Consider the following 9716-nt stretch of genomic DNA (forward strand, 5'->3'; position numbering starts at 1 on the left):
CAGAGTTTGGAGGTGTCGGTGGGAAACGGGTCCAGTCCCGAGATCCCACTCCTGATGGCCACACATGCAGAATATCTAGGTTTCCCATGTCATTATGTTGCATTTCTCAATGCAGTGGTAAATGTTTGAGAATTATAATTCAGGTATCTAGTGATTAACATAAAAAACGAGAAGTATAACCCAACCTACTAAATAATTTTAAAAATAAGCAAAATTTAATTTGAAGCAGATAAAATTTTCACTCAAAGGTAGAGGACGCAGTATTGGGGAATCGAAAAGAGGGGGGAAGAACATAACAGATTTTCTTTTCTCAGAGATTTTTCTTCTCAGCAGCCCAGCTCCAATTAGACATCGCCAGCTCTTTATCTCGAGATATCCTTTATCGCTACGTTTTTCTGCGCTACAAAAAAATAGAACGAAACGACAACGATGCTTGGAGTTTGAGACAAGTCCACTGCATCAGCTGCTGTCGACAGGAAACCTGCACAGAGCCTTCCTTTCTTCGAGTGCCTTCCATCAGTGCTTGGCGGATGCCCCGTGCAACTCCTTCCGGTAACATTGAAGTTGTCCCTTGGCATTTTCTAGGCTGCAGAGATCCACCAAAACTGTCTGGTGATACGGAGATCCTGTAACTTCTCCTTCTTTTCCCATTTACCTGCAGATTAATTCCCTCTGTCTCTTTCAAAATGTGGCCTTAACTTCACACTAAGAATCTTCTCTTTTACCGTTCTGCATTTCTCAGCTGTTTCGATTTTGATACTTTCAGGGGTTAAAAATGCTCCCACCTTGGGGCGCCTGGGTGGCTCAGTTGGTTAAGCATCGACTTCATCTCAGGTCATGATCTCACAGTGAGTTGAACCCTGCGACGGGCTCTGTGCTGACATCTCAGAGCCTGGAGCCTGCTTCGGATTCTGTGTCTCCCTGTCTCTCTGCCCCTCCCCTGCTTGCTCTCTCTCTCTCTCTCTCTCTCTCTCAAAATAAATAAATAAATAAATAAAATAATGCTCTGCCTGTCCTCGATCTCATGCTTTCTCATGTTCTTTCCTGTTCTTACTTCTGATCTGTTTTCCTTGTCTTCCCTCTTTGCCCACGCTCAGGGTTCCGTAAAGAGGTTGGGGCATCTCCTCCACTCTCCGGAAGGGAGAAACACTTGAGTGAATATTTTTATCCCTCTCTTCATGCTCTCCTTGCTCATCAACATGGTTATCCAATTATTGAGGTTGGGGAGCACCTGCGGCCAAGAGCCAAAAAACAAACAAATAAAACTAAAATAGGAATAGAAAGCAAGCTCGACCCTATCTTGCTCATTATCCCTCAAAACGGACCTGACCTTCAGTGAAGCGAGCTCTTCTGTGCTTCTGACCCCTAAGAGGTTGGCTCTCCGTGGCTGGATCTCTCACCCGTGCGTCTCCAATTTCTCTGCTGCGACTGGGGTGGGGACACTTGTTTTGGAGCGAAACGCAGAAGGTTCTGTCGCGTTCCAGTCTAACCAATTTAAAAGCTAATATTACAATCTCCATTTGGCTTCTTGTCTGCTCTTAATTGCTTAGAAGCCAAAACAGAGACTGGTGAGTGATTAACATTCCCTAAACAGCAACACTTCCTCTTCTTTTTCTATCTCTTGGCCTCTTGATTTTAATTAATTCTGTGTAGTATGTCCTGAGTTTCTTTGTCTCGAAGAAGCGGCTCGCAGCTAAATCATGGGCATAATGAAGAATTCAAAATAGCCCCCTAATAAGAATGTTCTGACCCCTTTCTGTTAATAAACGAAGTAAATAGAGAGCATATTGTGGGTCTAGCATGACACCTGGCACATAGTAAGTACAAAATAATTATTTCTTGAAAGAATACCAACTACAGCAGTATTTTTTTTCACAATATGGCCAAGGATCTACGCAGTGGCATATGAGATTATTTATAGATTTTCCATTTAAGAGTGCCGTATTTCCTGATTTTTAAAAATTAATTTTTGGATATTTTTAAGTATTGACCAAATGAAGCTTACAACGGAATAGGAAAAAGAAAATTGATATTTCAACTGTTTGACCAGAGATCTTACTGCTAATCAGCCTGTCATCAAAACGGAGCACGTTCAATCACATTGAAGCAATCTCTCGTGCATTGGAGAAAATTTTTCCTAAGTCATCCATTCAGTCACTAACTGAGGCTTTATTGAATTTCTACTATAAGCAAGACACTGTATTTAGAAATAACAAGAAGAATGAGACATTTTGCCCTAAGAAGCTTCCAATCTCATCACTTAATAGCAGAAATAATTCACATGTATAAATGGTTTTAATATAAAGAACCATTTGGTGATGTATGAGATGTACTTCAAGGGAGCAGGTAGGTGGAATCTTTTGGGAGTTGAGGAAGCTCATTACAGCCAGAGTAATTAGGTAAAGTTGAATTAGGAATTAAGGATTTTTAGGGTAGAGCTGAGAGGAGGGAAGTTCAAGGAAAAGGGGCGCCATCAACAATAACACAGACAAGAATCTAACTAGAAGCACAGTTCATCACAGCCAAAAGCCCCAAACAACCCGAATGCCTATCATCCGAGGACATGGATATACCGTGCTATATTCGTATAACAGAATACCACATAGCGATGAAATTAATGGACCACTCATAACTGCAGCAACATGGATGAATCTCACGGGTATAATCTCCCGCGAAAGAAACGAGACACGGAAGAGAACACATTGTGCACAGTTCCACTTACATAATCTTCCAAAGGCAAAACTGACGGTGTTACGTCACGATGGGGACTGTGGTTACCTTTGGAGAGGAGAAGGGTAGTGACCGGGAGGGGGCACCAGAGGGGGCACCAGAGCAGCTCGGGGTACGTCGGGGTTCACACAGGTCTGTTCCCATCGTGGGAATTCATTAAGCTGTACACTCACGAGCTGTGCGTTTCTGTATACGTATGCAATACTGCAATAAAACTGGAATAAAAAGCCAGCAGAAAACGGAAAAACTCAGAGGGAGATAGACCGGCAGGTCCACCTGGACTGAAGGCTTAAGGTCAATGTTGAGGAAGCAACTTGTGGAGGCCACGCATCCGGTAATGAAATAAAAAGTGGGGGAAAGTGCCATGCCGTTATGACGCGTTCCTCACCGCCCCCTCACCAACCGCACACCCAGCTCCTAAATTTGTCATGATTCTTTGTGAGTTTGTGAGTTTAGGAGAAGGTGTCTGGGACATGGTGCTTGGGAGGCTTCAGTGGGGGTGGTGTTCAAGTCTGCTCTATACTCGGTGACAGAGTAAAGCACTTGAAATGCGACTTGGGGATGATACAATTTTTCTTTGTTCAGCTGTTCCCTCCTGCTTCCCATCTACTAAGCAAACGGCACCTGATTACATTGTAGAGAGGGGTCAGAAGAATCATTAGTGAGTGACAAGTGGGAAAGCGTTGCTAGATATTCCTGAGTTTGGTCAACTGTAAAACAGGGAGAGAAAAATGGAAGGAAAAGCAGCTTGCTCATAACGTCTGGCCTCTGCTGAGTACCTCTGTCAATATTTTTTCTCCCTTCAATGCTCACTTCTTGAGCACCTACTGTGTGCCAGGCCCTCTGTTCTGGCAATACAAAGCTAAGTAAGACGTGTTATACCCTAAATACACATTCCTTGGATATGTTCAAGACCCAGCCGGTATCACTTAGAACAGTGTGATTATGAGAAAGGTAGAAAATACTTTGGGGGGTGGGGGGCGCTGGTTCTGGAGCTCAGCAGGACCTGGGAGGGTCCTCCTAGGCAGAGTCACAAACATTGCTGCCTTGGACAGTCCCCTTGGCAATAGAGTATTTCATAGGACATTTAGAATAGGATTGTGCCTGTAATAGTACAGAAAGGGTTTGCCAAGCAAATTACTGGTGGAAACAAGAGAAGTGTTAGCCTAGTTAAGAATGAGGAGATTTAGAAAGAACATTTGCATTCAGACAAAGAATATGCTAATTATAACTGAATCTTATCCACTTGTTAAAGCAGTTACAAGAATTTCCACCGCAGATACTTCTGCTCCCCCTTTCGCCATTAACAGCGTTCCTATAAGGAACTCAGATTAATGAGATCACATCTTCAGCTCTGCTTTGGGCCTCTCTCCTAAAATTCTGGATGTCCTAAGCTAGACAGACATTCTGCAGAAACTTCCCAGCTTTCCTCCAGAATCTGCTCTCAATCCAGCACCCCCAGCCCTTACTGGCCACTCAGCGCTTCAAATCAGAAGCCTGAGAATGTTCCTAGGCTCTTCCTCCTCCCTTCGCCCAAGCAATCCCCCAACCCAGTCCGCTTTGTTCTGTCTTTCAATTATCTCCGGAATCAGTTCCCTTCTTTCCATTTCAAGTGCACCAGTTCCTAGCCCTTAGCATGTCTCACTGAACTTTTAACATGAATTATATACTCTTCTTACGTTCTTATCTCCTGTCTCTCCTGCTTCAGCGTACTTTCTCAAGCCCTCTGCTAAAGATAACTTTCTAAAATGCAAATCTGATCACATCAGCATTCCTTCAAAGACTACTGCCAGGAGAAAGAGAATAAAGTTCAAATCGAAATGCTTAACAATAAAAAAAGGGGGGGGGGCAAAGGATATGAACAGATGTTTCTTAGGAAAAGGAAAAGCAAATGTTTCTTACACATTCAAAATAAGAAAAATGCATATGAAAACTACATGGATTCACCGGTCAGACTGACACACACACGCGCGCGCACACACACACGTTTCACGGCAATGTCTACTAGAGAAGCTGTATAGATCTGCAACTTACAAGCATTGCCGGAGGGAACGTAAATTGGAAGAGTCTAGAGAGAGCAACGTGGCAATGTCTCCCCAAATCATAAACCCAGGGCCCTGCAATTCCATTTCTAAAATCTTATTCTATAAAGATACACACTCACACTTGAGAAACTATTCATGTCCAGAGTTGTTGGTCACAACATTTTTATAGGTAGCAAAAAATTAGAAACATAAATATCCTTTAATGGGAGACAGGCTGAAGAAACTATCCTACACCCACAGAATGGAATTCTATGCAGCTGTTTTTTTTAAAGAAGAAAGAAAAGGGTAAAACGAAAATATTAGAATAGTTTTGTACGTACCTGTATGGGAAGATCTCCATCTTGTGTGAAAAAATGCAAGATACAGAACCCACTTGTATTAATAACACACATTTTTATTTGCTTATATGTGATAAAATATACTTCAGAATGATACCCGAGAAACAAAATTATAGGTTACCTATAATGTGTGTGTGCCTTTCACTTTACTCCTTTATATAGGTATTTATAACATTTATTTATTTATTTTGAGAGAGAATGCGAGCAGAGGGAGGGGCAGAGAGAGAGGTGACAGTTCCAAGAAGGCTCTGCACTGTCAGTCTCACAAACTGTGAGATCATGACTTGAGCCCAAATCAAGAATTGGACAATTAACCAACTGAGCCCTCCGGGTGCCCTGAATCTGGGTTTTAAAGTCATGTGTTCTGATGCCAGACTCTGTGATTTTAAAATTTGGAATAAAGGATAGAACACAGGAAATAGCAGAGTCAAAAAAATGTATTCACATTATACGGGAGTGCAAACAAAGCATAGATTGTTTTATTATTTTAAAATTTTTCTATCAAGGCATAATATATATATGTACATATGTATATATATATGTGTGTGTGTATATATATATATATATATATATATATATGCATATATATATGTATGTGTGCATATATATATATAACAGACTTTCCTCTTATTCCTTCCTGGTCAACCCCTACCAACCGCGGCCACCAAAGTCAACCACCCTTCAGATTTCTTTCACCATAGATTATTTTAATCTGCTCTAGAATTTCACAGGAATGGAATCATTTGGTAAGCCCTCTTTTATATCTGACTTTTTCCATTCTCCATAACGTCTTTGAACTTCATCCATGTTATTGGTAATCTGTTCCTTTTTATTACTAAGTAATACTCCATTGGATGAATATGCCATGGTTTGTTTATTCATTATCTTATTGATGGACATTAGGATTCCTTCCAATTTGGGGATACTATGAGCAAAGCCACTATGATCATTCTTACACAAGTCTTTTTGCACAAATGCTTTCATTTATTTTGCTAAGTGTCTATAAGTAAGATTTCTAGTTCACGGGGTAAGCACACCTTTAACTTCATCCAAGGCTTTTAACCTCATTGCCAAAGTAATTGTAAGGTTTTACATTCCAGCAACAATGCATTAGAACTTCAGTTGTTCCAAAAACTCACCCGTCATTTGTGTTTCTTAGTCTTTGCAATGTTAGCTATTTTTCTATGTACATAATGGCATCTCGTTGCATTTTTAATTTTCATTTCCCTAATGGCTAAAAATGTTGAGCACTTTTTCTTGTGCTTATTGGTCACTTGCATATCTTTATTTGTGGAGTGCCCATTTATGTGTTTCACCCATTTTTCATTGAGTTGCTGTTTTTTATTGTTTTACAGGAGTTCTTTGTATACTCTGGATAAAGTCCTTTGTCACAGACACATAAGTTTTTAGAATATTCTCTCCCAGTTTATTGCTTCTCTATTGATTTTTTCATTTGTACTGCATTATATTGTATTCTATTTATTCACTCACTCATACAGCATTTTCTGTTGAGAAGTGTAAATTTTGATGACTTTTAATTTTTCAATTTTCCCTTTACGGCTATTAGTTTCTGGGTCCTATCTAAGAAATATTTGGCTGCCCTATCACTGATGTCACAACAATATTCTCTTACATTTTTTTCCCTACAAGTTTAGGTTTCAGTAGTTGACTCTCTACGGAAGGCATTATCTTTGACTTATACAACATGGTGTTATCAAAAAAGTGTAGAGAAGTATACTGGATTGTTGGATAGCCAATTTCTTTATGCTGGGAACCACATATCTCAATGTTCCTTTTCTGAACGGATTTGGGTGAAGGCCGGCAAAAGTGAAGTTGCTTGTGTTTGGGAAGGACAGAGTAATGGAGCAGCAGCCATACTTTATTGAGGTCTTCGTTGGGTTGAGGTAAGGAGAGGCAGACATGGAAGCACCGATAGGATCCAGTCTTCCTCTCAATGATCCAACTCTTCCTCCCGACAGCTTGTGCTAGCGGCCAGCGGTCACCCCAGCCCCACCAGACGCTTTGCTATGGACTCACAGGGGTGTAGCCGTGAAGAACCAACAGCCTTTGGGAGACTTCTGTGCCAGCCCTTTTCTGTGTTCCTATAGTGGCACCTTGATGTGCCCACCTTCAGATTTCCCTGTCAGCTTCAGCCTGTTCAGCTCTGCCGGGGGTCCCAGTGACCCCTGTCTGTTCTTCCACTCCCCTATTGGATATTTACTTCCCTTCTTGCTTCCTCATTTGTGTATTATACTCATAGTATTCGGCTCCCCTGATCCAATCCTCACGGAGACAGTGAGGAAGTAATGGAGAGAGTGGGAAGAAGGAGAAAGGATTAACAAGCTTAGTGTGCCTGACAAATGGATAAAGAAGACCTGGTGTATATATACAATGGAATACTACTTGGCGATGAGAAAGAATGAAATCTGGCCATTTGTAGCAACGTGGATGGAACTGGAGAGGGTTATGCTAAGTGAAATAAGTCAGGCAGAGAAAGACAGATACCATATGTTTTCACTCATATGTGGATCTTGAGAAACTTAACAGAAGACGGGGGGGAGGAGAAGGGGAAAAAAAAAGTTACAGAGAGGGAAGGAGGCAAATCATAAGAGACTCTTAAATACTGTGCATCTCTATCCGCTAAAACAAGACCGTCACTTTGGCTCCCTTTTGGGAGACCCAGATGAAAGTTTGGAGGAGGAAAGAGGAGTGAGAGGTGCCAAGCTGCTCCAAAGGTTTTGGATTCTCTGTGGATTTCTGTTATTTTTCTTACACCAATGGCCCTGGACCGCATAGACCAGACTGGTTGAACCACTCTTGCCCATGGGAGAGTTAATGCATATTCAGGTTAAGAAATCATGTGTGAGCCTTGCAAAGCATCCTGTCCACTAAGCTCTCAGCCACACCGCAGGGTATCCCACTCAGGGTGATTGCATGCTAGGAGAGAAACCAAGAGAGTACTTCAGATGGCAGCAGTTAAGTCACATGGGTCTGCCCCTTTTAAACTAATTGATGTAACAGTCTGCTGTCTTTCCTTTGTCTCGTTGAAGGGGAGCAGGAGGAGGGAAGCAATCACAGAAACAACGATGAGGTAACAACATGGCGTAGGCGAGAAAGCAGTGTTCATTCAGGAGACCTGAGTTCTTCTCTTCGCTTGAGGAAGAACCTTGAGGGACTTCAATAAATTCCGGCTTCGTAGGAAGCTAAGTCTGTACCGGCGAAGTTGTTTCCGTGCTGCCTTCCACAGGCATGTGAGGGTCCATGTTGGGGACAGAGCTCCAGTCCAGCTGGTGGAGTAGCCAAGGGGACGGGGATGTTGGTCTCTGTGTCTCTTCTTCGCCTACGTCGGTTTTATACCCTCTCTGCCTCATGTTTTATAAAGTTCAAAGTAATATTTTATTAAAATCATAATCCTTTCACTTACAGAAAAGAAAGCTTAAACATACACTCTACTGGATGTTCTCTAAGACTACTTACAGATTTAAATGCTATCAGATGTTATTTATAGCCAATTCTCCATACCCTAAGAGAAGCCGTATATTGGCTTCCATCATGCAAAATCTTATTTATTCATTCATTTGTCCTTTAATTCATTAATTAATTCAACAAAAAAAAAGCTTCACTGAATTTGGGGGCTAAGAGAAGAAAAATGAATGTAAAAGCTCCCTTTACAACTGGCTCCCATAGGCCTAGGGGATCAGACAAACAAATGAAAAAACTATAATAAAATGTGATAAATGTTATAATAGAAGTTGGTAAAAATTGCTATAGGGATATAAAGGAATCCATTCATTCTGCTAGAGGGCTTTGAAAACATACCACATTATAGTTTCTTTTTTCTGCAAGGCATTAACTTGCAGACTTGCATTTTGTTTGGGTTCATATTCAAATGATTTCTTCATTTTCTGAGCAGGGAGGAATCATTCTAAGATCTGCTGGGCGGCAGGGTGAGGCCATCAGAGTTGGAAAATGTGTCACAGATAATTCGCAAATGGGAAAATCCACACACGGCCAAGTCAGAGTTGACTATATATTGCTTCACTGTCAAGTTGAAAAAAAAATCTTACGAAGACGGTCCAAGTGCACCCTTTCAAGCACACAATCGGTACATTACTTTAATATAAAAAATAAGTACAACGGGGAAAGAGCTATGTTTTCCAGGGGCCTAAATCATTGCATCATGTTCTTCTCTAACTATGAAAAAGGTTCGCATTCACTCTCAAGACACATATTTCATTTGGCTTGTTGACAGTTTGTGAAGGGCAAGAATTTCTCCCTCTCATGTCTGATCAAATGCACAAAGAGAGGTGCCAGCAATTAACTTAAAACTTTGGCAACGGCAGTGTCCTATGCCTCATTTAACAATAAGTCTACAATTTCTGACCCCATAATGATGTCGTTCCTCATAACTTATCCCCTCGGTTATCCATTGCTCACTTATCATAGGTTTGCAGCCTTAAACCCTTCTTTGCCTCTATAAATTTCCCAAATCACAGCCCTTCATGCAACGTATGAAAACCTGTGCAACTTTTTAATACGAAGCACATATATGTACAGAAAGTTTTGCTTTCCTGTCTGCATTTAGCATTGTGAAAAAGGCATA

This window comes from Panthera pardus, unplaced genomic scaffold (assembly GCF_024362965.1).
Source record: "Panthera pardus isolate Hobbes unplaced genomic scaffold, ASM2436296v1 HiC_scaffold_21, whole genome shotgun sequence".
Lineage (NCBI taxonomy): Eukaryota > Metazoa > Chordata > Mammalia > Carnivora > Felidae > Panthera > Panthera pardus.